General features: G+C 37.3%; 1 long non-coding RNA gene across 6 annotated transcripts; it reads right to left on the minus strand.

Moving 5' to 3' along the window:
• Positions 1 to 6,863: 6,863 nt before the first annotated feature.
• Positions 6,864 to 9,323, minus strand: LOC145008420 (uncharacterized). Of its 6 annotated transcripts, XR_013663427.1 has the most exons (7): positions 8,790 to 9,323; positions 8,560 to 8,671; positions 8,292 to 8,388; positions 8,086 to 8,185; positions 7,827 to 7,968; positions 7,240 to 7,318; positions 6,864 to 7,150 (listed from the first exon to the last, which is right to left on the minus strand). It is a non-coding gene; the product is annotated as an uncharacterized LOC145008420 (long non-coding RNA). The 6 variants fall into 6 exon arrangements; XR_013663422.1 differs by lacking the exon at positions 8,560 to 8,671; XR_013663423.1 differs by lacking the exon at positions 8,560 to 8,671 and having other exon boundaries at positions 8,086 to 8,195.

Genomic DNA, 9,323 nt, shown 5'->3' on the forward strand with positions numbered 1-9,323 from the left:
GATATTCCCAAGACAGCTTTCCGGACTCGTTATGGACACTACGAATTTGTATTAATGCCATTTGGATTAACCAATGCACCAGCAGTATTTATGGACCTAATGAATAGGGTATGTCGTCCCTATTTAGATCAGTTCGTCATCGTCTTTATCGATGATATACTTATCTACTCCCGAAGTAAGGAAGAGCATAGTCAACACCTACGAAAAGTCTTAGAAACACTGCGATCGGAGAAACTCTATGCGAAGTTCTCTAAATGCGAATTTTGGATTCGAAGAGTCGAATTTTTGGGCCACGTAGTTAGCGAGAAAGGGATACACGTGGACACCTCCAAAATCAAGGCTATCAAGAACTGGTCGGCACCAAAGACACCTACAGAAATTCGTCAATTTCTAGGTCTCGCTGGCTACTATCGCAAATTTATAAAGAACTTCTCTAGCATTGCGAAACCTCTTACTACATTAACCCAGAAAGGCGTGGCCTTTGACTGGGAAGCAAAACAAGAGAAGGTGTTCCAAACACTGAAACAGGCCTTGTGCACCGCACCGATACTATCCCTCCCCGAAGGGATAGAAGACTTCGTAGTGTATTGCGATGCGTCAAATCAAGGACTTGGTTGTGTTCTTATGCGGAGAGGGAAAGTTATTGCTTATGCCTCCCGACAGCTTAAGACACACGAAGTGAACTATACGACACACGATCTTAAGTTAGGAGCAGTGGTATTTGCTCTGAAGTTCTTGAGACACTACTTATACGGAACAAAGAGTACTATTTTCACTGATCACAAGAGCCTTCAACACATTTTCGATCAGAAGGAACTCAACATACGACAACGACGATGGGTTGAATTACTAAATGATTACGAATGCGAAATTCGTTATCATCCTGGCAAGGCCAACGTGGTAGCTGACGCCCTCAGTCGAAAGGAATATACTGGTCGGAGGGTCAGATCTCTGACTATGACTATCCATTCCCACTTATCCACACAAATTAAAGAGGCACAAATGGAAGCTTTGTGACCTGAAAATGTGGCGGGTGAATCCCTGCGGGGAATGGAAAAGAATCTAGAAGTCAAGGGTGGCGGAGCATATTATCTTATGGACCGAATCTGGACCCCGAAACATGGCGGGTTCAGAGACATAGTAATGACTGAAGCACACAACACGAAGTATTCCGTTCACCCGGGTTCAGATAAGATGTATCTGGATCTTAAGAACTTGTACTGGTGGCCTAACATGAAAGCAGAAATTGCTACCTTCGTAAGTAAATGCCTTACTTGCGCTAAGGTTAAGGTCAAGTATCAGAAACCTTCAGGATTACTACAACAACCGGAGATACCAGAATGGAAATGGGAACGGATTACTATGGACTTCATAACCAAGTTGCCCAAGACGACGGGTGGACTAGATACCATATGGGTCATCGTCGACAGATTGACCAAATCCGCGCATTTCCTACCCATCAAAGACACTGACAAAATGGAAAAGCTTACAAGAACTTACTTAAGGGAAGTAGTGCGACTGCATGGTGTTCCGATATCCATTATCTCCGACCGAGATAGTAGATTCACTTCAAGATTCTGGCAGTCACTACAAAGTTCCCTGGGGACTAAGCTAGACATGAGTACAACCTACCACCCACAAACAGACGGGCAGAGTGAGAGAACGATACAGACTTTAGAAGATATGCTGAGAGCCTGTGTGATTGAATTTGGAAAGGCATGGGATATCCATTTACCCCTTGTCGAATTTTCATACAACAATAGTTATCATACAAGCATAAAGGTTGTTTCGTTCGAAGCCCTCTATGGTCGAAAGTGCAGATCCCCTCTGTGTTGGACTGAAGTTGGCGATACCCAGTTAGCTAAAGGAAGAATTCCTAAAAGCACTCTCACCGGTCCGGAAATCATACGAGAAACGACAGAGAAGATCGTTCAGATTCGTGAACGATTGAAAGCCTCTAGAGACCGACAGAAAAGTTACGCTGACCAAAGGAGGAAACCTTTGGAATTCCAGGTAGGAGACCACGTTTTATTAAAGGTCTCACCGTGGAAGGGTTTAATACGCTTTGGGAAGCGTGGGAAACTAAATCCAAGATACATAGGGCCTTTCGAGATTCTTGCCAGAATCGGCCCTGTGGCTTACAAGCTTAACCTACCGCGTGAACTTACTAACATACATCCAAACTTCCACGTCTCAAACTTGAAAAAGTGTCTGTCCGATGAGACTCTTGTTATTCCACTCGACGAAATCGAGATCAACAAGAGCCTCAACTTTGTGGAAGAACCGGTAGAAATCATGGACCGAGAGGTCAAACAAACAAAACAAAGTCGCATACCCATTGTGAAGGTTCGCTGGAACGCCAAGCGGGGACCTGAATTCACATGGGAACGCGAAGATCAGATGAAACATAAATACCCTCATCTCTTTCATGTTCACTAGTGTCTTTACTACTTTAAATTTCGGGACGAAATTCCCTCTAACGGGGGGATGATGTGACAACCCGATATTTCAACTCTTTGTAATGGCCTAATAGGTCAAGTACTGTAACCACTTTTGAGTTAATAAAATTAACGTTGATAATAAAATGTCCAAAAAGTTTCTATTTAACTACCTACTATGTTTTATATCATTAAACCGGGATCGTACGTAAAAAGAATGCCCAAAACCCAGCTTCGTATACTGAAGTTAAGATTTTTCCAAATTCGGCTTAGCAACACACGACTGAAAACTCAAATCGGAGATCGAGCGAATTTTGGCCGGAATGACCTAAACGAGAATCGAAGGTCTCGACAATGGTTTTTCAGCGGTAAAAAGTCTGGCAAAAACCGACGTCAGATAAAGAAGTTATGAATTTTTAAAGAAATTCCTTAATCACGTCATTTTAATAAATAAATAATAAAAATAAATTCGGAATTTGCCGGCGGAGTCTAAACGAAAGTTGTAGAGCATAGTCTCCCCTTCGCGGGGATATAAAGAACGTCGAAAACGGAGTTCGTATGAAGAAGATATGATTTTTTGAAGTTTATTAAATAAATTATATATTTATTTAATTATAAATTCTTGGTATTATCCGAAGGAGTCAGCAGATAGGGCCGAAGTACGCGCCGCGTACCCTCGTACGCCCCGCGTACTCAAGGCCTTGGCCTCGGATCGTCCACGTCGCCCCTATGCGAGCCTACCCCCCCCCCCCCCCGTCCCATCCGAGATCCGAGGCAGTCGAGGACTCGGTCATGCGTGACGTACGCGTACGCCCCCGCGTACCGAGGCGGTTCCAGCCTCCTATAAATAGGATGCGAGGGTTCCCGGAAAATTTACTCATTCTCTCTCTCTCTTTTCTAGCGTTTTACCTCGTTTTCCGTGCCGGCACTACCCCGAAGCCCTGGTCATTTTGTGCAAGTCCCGAAGGTCGATTTTACTCCCGAGATTCCCGAGAATCCCGAGAAAAGTCCGTTTCCCGAGACGAAACTCTGCCCGGTTTTCCATCTCGCTATCTTCAAACTTTCAAGTGAGTTCATAACCCTTAATTAACCGTTTTAATATTCTAAACGCTTTTATATGCTTTCTATCGGGGGGGGGGGGGGGGGGGGGAATACAAGTAAAACACACGACTACTATCGGGTGTTATATATAAAGATTATTATACACTTTTATTAAGTGGAATCATGTGTGATTTATAAACTTTATAGGGAACTCCCGTATACAAAATATATTACAATAGCATTCTATCTTTAAAACTATAAATGGTTGTAATGCATGTATAAACTAAACATTTTCTTAGATTTAAAGTATATTGTATCTATCTTAGACTCTACAAAAATCTATGCTTTCATAACAAATGATTCTTTTTCTAGATATTCTAAAACAAATGAGGCACACTTTTAGAAAACTATAATAGGTGTAGTTTTACGAGGATATTGCTAACTATTACATACTAGAAACACGATTTTCAAGAAATCACTCTCATGTGCAATAAAAAACGAACATTTCAACACGTAAATCTGTTTTTATACTACGGTTTTGTGAGACATTTACCTCACGTACGTTCAAGTACACATTTCAAGTCCTGTATTATATACCAGAATCCCTTGGAGGGGGAGCATGGTGTTTGTGTATAGATCTATACGGGCTTGACAATCCGCGCCCTGACTGTTAGCTACAGTCCACCGTTTGGGGTGACAAACGTCATAACATTCCAACGCCTGAAGAACGTTGTGTATAGGCATCCCGAGTCAATAGTATGGTTATAAAGCTCACTAAAATATTAAAAATATATTGATTTACGAGGTTTTCAAACATATTGGTTATTTTTACACTTACATACGTTTTTGGAAACAAACTTTGGTCTTGAAGGAAGACTACACTTATACTAGTAGAAAATATAGGATTTTCTAAAAACAAACAAACAAGGATAAGACATTTCATTTCGTACAAACATTGTCATTAAATACTTATGAAACTCACCAGCTTAAATGCTGATCTACTCTTTCAAAATTACTTGTATGTCCCAGAGATTCAGTAACTACAGGTATCATTATGCTTTTGATGAAGGGATGCTGCGGCGCCAGTTTAATCTCTTATTTTTTACATCATATTTGTAATTGGTTTTTGAACATGTAACTTTTGACAAATGTAAACTTTCAATTATATATATATATATATATATATATATATATATATATATATATATATATATATATATATATATATATATATATATATATATATATATATATGATGGTTGTATTGCTTTCTTTACTATATATTCACTTGTTATGTTACCACATGAAGTCATCCACCCCCGAACGTTTCCGCCGTTCAGGTTTGGGGGTGTGACATATAAGAATATGAATTAATTTATATTTAAGTTCGGATGTATAAGAATATATTAGAATGATTGTTATTTTTCAACATCTGATTCAACAATTTTGTTTTTCTTCAATGATATTTTATTAGAATAAATTTTTAAAAGAGCATCATTCTAACAAAATAATATTCTATTAGAATAAATTTCTGAAAGATCATCATTCTAACAAAAAATATTAGTCGTGTACTCGCGCAAAGCAGCGGCAACGAATAGTTTCCGAGCGATGATTAATTCATTTTGGTGTTTAGTTTTCTTACGGATATCAGATCAAACCATAAAGTCATTACGTCAAACAATCTATGCTTAAACTTAAGATGCCAAATAATTGAAATCACACAAATAAGCACACACATCGATGACCAAATATAGGCAAAATCACATGTAAGTTGGGAGTGGAACAAATTAGTATCATTGAAGGTCAACATCATGGAGGGTCTCTCATGGAAGGCTTCCAACAGGGGTGGATCTATCTAAAATCAAAATCGGAAACAACTCACATTGCCACATTTGTAAACTGGAAGTCAAGTCGGAATCGCATGTGTTTATCTCATGTCCTCATATCATGTGTCAAAAGAACAGGAAAAGAACAACATTGTAAATGTAGCACAAGTACTAATAAAAAAGTAGGTCGACTACATAAAGCTATTGTGCTTGTGTTCATCTTGGTCATATGGAAATTCAGAAACTCAATAGCCCACTCAGATATCGCACAAAATAGACTGGTAAATGAAATTCAATCTTTATCTTATTTATGGATAAATTCCAAAAGTACAGATAAGAAGCTACAGTGGTTGGAGTGGTGTTGTGATCCAAAAGTAGAAATTAAACAATTGTAGATCGACATAATGGGGTTTGGGGAGTTGGGTTTGCAATGGGTGGGTATACAATATTGGCGTATTTGGTGTTATGTCTTGGTGCAACATGTGTGTGTTTGGTGTGAGTCTCAATTCACATGGTAGACATCATATAGGGTGGTTGTTGCGTCTTGATATTTCTTTCTAGTGTCCTTCATGTGATTTGGGGGGGGGGGGGGGGGGGGGGGGGATATTGGTGTGTGTGAGTTTTCTTCTATGGTTTTGCTTGTTAATTCTAGGTAAGTCCTATAGCTTCTTTAATATTTATCATGGGTGGAGAAATCTCAAAATGATATTGTTGATGCTCCACCTTCATGTGCCCTTGTCACTGACAATTTTTATCCTTAGCCTTGTTGACCATCTTTCCCCTTACGATGCAAACTGAGATACAGGGAGGGATGTGGTTTCACTGCTTATTGCAATTGGATTGTACTAATATGAATATCTTAAGACTCTAGATCGCCTTGTTGATGGTCATCTTTATTTGTTTAACGATTCTACCCCTAATCTCTAGACCTTCGTATTTGGTGTTGTGTAATTTTGCAATTTGGTGAAGCTTGAAGGAAGAATTGGCTTGAAACCATATTGTAGTTGCGTCTTGGACGTTTACACATGAGATCATGATTAGATAAATTTTACTACAACAATTTAAATGATGTTATTGGTCGAATCTACAACCTCGTTGCCCCCAAAACATGTTGAATTTACCCTTGGAGTCTTCAATCTAAATCACTGTTATTGACCACCTTGCAACATATGTCGAAATCTAGATTGTCACTGATTCTATCCAGATCATTTAGGCATTTTATATCTCTTCTAGTTTCATTTGTAACAGTTTTCTCCAGCATCCGGTCATGGAATTAATTTTTTCCATTAAAAATAACAAATAATAATAATTGAAATCACGTTGCACACTGATTCGGTCATGGAATTAAAAATAAAACATTACGTTTTGGCTAATTTATAGAAATTTGCTCCAAACAATAAAAAACTATTGAATTTAATCTATTTATCAAAATGGAGATCTTAGGTTTCTTGGATGTATGTTTTAATGATTTGATTACTTTTGCATTTTTGGTTGTAATGTGTTTTCATTGGTGCATACCGACTTAGAGTAAGATTACAAGACTTCATGAAAAAGAAGATATTGCAAAACATTCTCTTTTTTGCACAAGCAAGTAAAAAAAAACAAAATATGTCTTTACTCAAAAACTTCAAACACACAAACAGATAACAAGTAAAGACTCAACATGTTGGTTTTTTTGTTTCCCTAAATCATTGACAACCATAGACACTACAACATCTCTTTTCTTTAGAAGCCTTACCAATGAAGCTCCTTCTTTGGCTATAATAGTAGCACCACACCTTTCCATAACTTGTTAGTGTTTCAGTTTACTGAACGGACAGTTCTTGCACCAGATGAGTTGAATAGCTACAAAAAAAATCAAATATAAAACTATATGAGAGTTCAATTTTTATGAACTCAATAATGAGGAAAACGAAAGACCAACTATTTCCTACTTGGTAACTCCACCCATGTGCTACTTTCATACTTGGTAGATCCACCTATGTCTATAGTATTAGAAAGACCAACTATTTCCTACATTGAAAATTCAGGGAAGGTGTTAAATGTATACCGGACAGTCATGCATACATATGTGGCTAATCAATTATGATGCCAACTAAAAATGTAAACCATATGTTGCTTTTAGTATACAGAAGCACAAAAATATGTTCAACTTGATTACTATATGAATAAGTACAAATCATAATCGTGTTGCATATAAAAACATGATGTATTTGATCAAAAATGTCACAACGAGTTAATTTTCCCTTGATAGAAGCAACCAACATGGACCATCTTTATTCAATTATCACAACACTACAATTAATTATCACAGTAGTGTTGCACATCAAAACTCAAGATAAAATAAAAATCCAGTCATGTGAAGTGCAATAAAATAAGTCACCTAAAGTAATTACAACATAAAATAATATAGAAGGTGCAATTATGTCAAATACATATGAGTAGAGAATAGCCACTTACATATATTATAAAAATTAATAAATGCATGTGTAATGAAGAGATAAATAGACTGAAAGGGTACCTTAGTGGCATCAATTCGAATAGCCAGCACGCTTGCTTCCAAACAAACAACTTTTCAGTTGGGCCCCATTCAAATCTTCTATTGAGTAAGCCAGTTCTTCAAAGTTGACATTCAGGTCAACTTTTATCTTCCTCGAAAGGATCTACAAACCCACATCAATTAAGCTGCTAAATAATAGTAATTAAATTAAACATATGCAACACAACACAATAGTTCCAACTGCAAAGAGACGTGGATTCCATCTCTCACTATCTCATACCTGCAAAATGTGGGTAATTGCTTATACAATTAGGTGAGAAAACTCAATTTTACAGTCATTGCTTCTTTGGTTGGGTGAGGAAACTCAAATTTACTGTCACCTGCACAAAACTAATAACTTTAACAATGAGCATCTATTTTTTAGCATCTTTTTAAAAAATAACACAATATAAACTACAAAAAATTATATAAAATCATGTACTTTACCAGCCCCCAAAGAAATGGCAAAGACATAGGTAACATGTTCGTCTAGTTTTTTGGTATATGCATCATGGAATTTAACAACTACGCAGGCAAGGAATGGCTTCACCCAATTGAAAAAAGAAAAAAGAAATTGATGTCAGATAAGAAAATTATATAAAAATTGTTACATCAATCACCTTAGCAGCTAAAATTAATTTTTTCAAGAATCCACAATAAAATTATAGAACATGATGAATACAAAGCTTTTCCTTTAACTTTAATTCTTACTAACCTTCTATGACACCAATTTAGGTTTAGATAACAAAAATTAGGAAGTATAGATCAAGAGCAAACCCACTACTCGAAAATACCTCAATCTCAAAAGCAATCGATTAGACGATTTACTGCTAGGGTTTCAATTAGGGTTTATGAATCAAAAGAGAACATAATGAGAACGTAAAGAGAGTAGAGATAAGATGAAAATAATGATACAAACTGGGAATCAAAAGGCAAATATCAAACCTGGGAACACAACAAGATCATGATGAGGTAGTAGGTTGGCTATTCAATGGTGGTAGTGAATCCGATAAATAATGGTGACGGCTATGAATTGTAGAAAGAGGAAGAGATAGATAGGTAAGATGGAAAACGATGAGGGTTAGGGTTTAGAGCAATAGAGATCAACCGGTGATGAAAATGGAGAAAGCTTAGAAGTGGAGCAACAAATCCCTCCATTTCTCCGTAATTATGGTTTTTCATTCAAATTAGTGTTGAATTTCAACTTGGAAATACCGGCAACAAAGAAGAAAATCTCGACGTCTACGGTTTTTATAGAGTGGGGGAAAGAAATTTGTTTTAGAGAGAGAGTTTGTATTTCAAATTTTGAATTCAGATGAACAAATGAAAAAGATATGCAGATGGTAGAAGGGAGAAGGGAGGAGTGGTGGTGAAAGATGAGTGTTGCTAGGGTTTATTTGAGAGAAGGGATGGTCGTAGGCGATGGAGCACTCAGCCGGATGTTGGTTGTTCATGTAGATACCAAACAAAGAATCGAGA

Source organism: Lactuca saligna, chromosome 8 (genome assembly GCF_052625555.1).
Source record: "Lactuca saligna cultivar CGN05327 chromosome 8, ASM5262555v1, whole genome shotgun sequence".
NCBI lineage: Eukaryota > Viridiplantae > Streptophyta > Magnoliopsida > Asterales > Asteraceae > Lactuca > Lactuca saligna.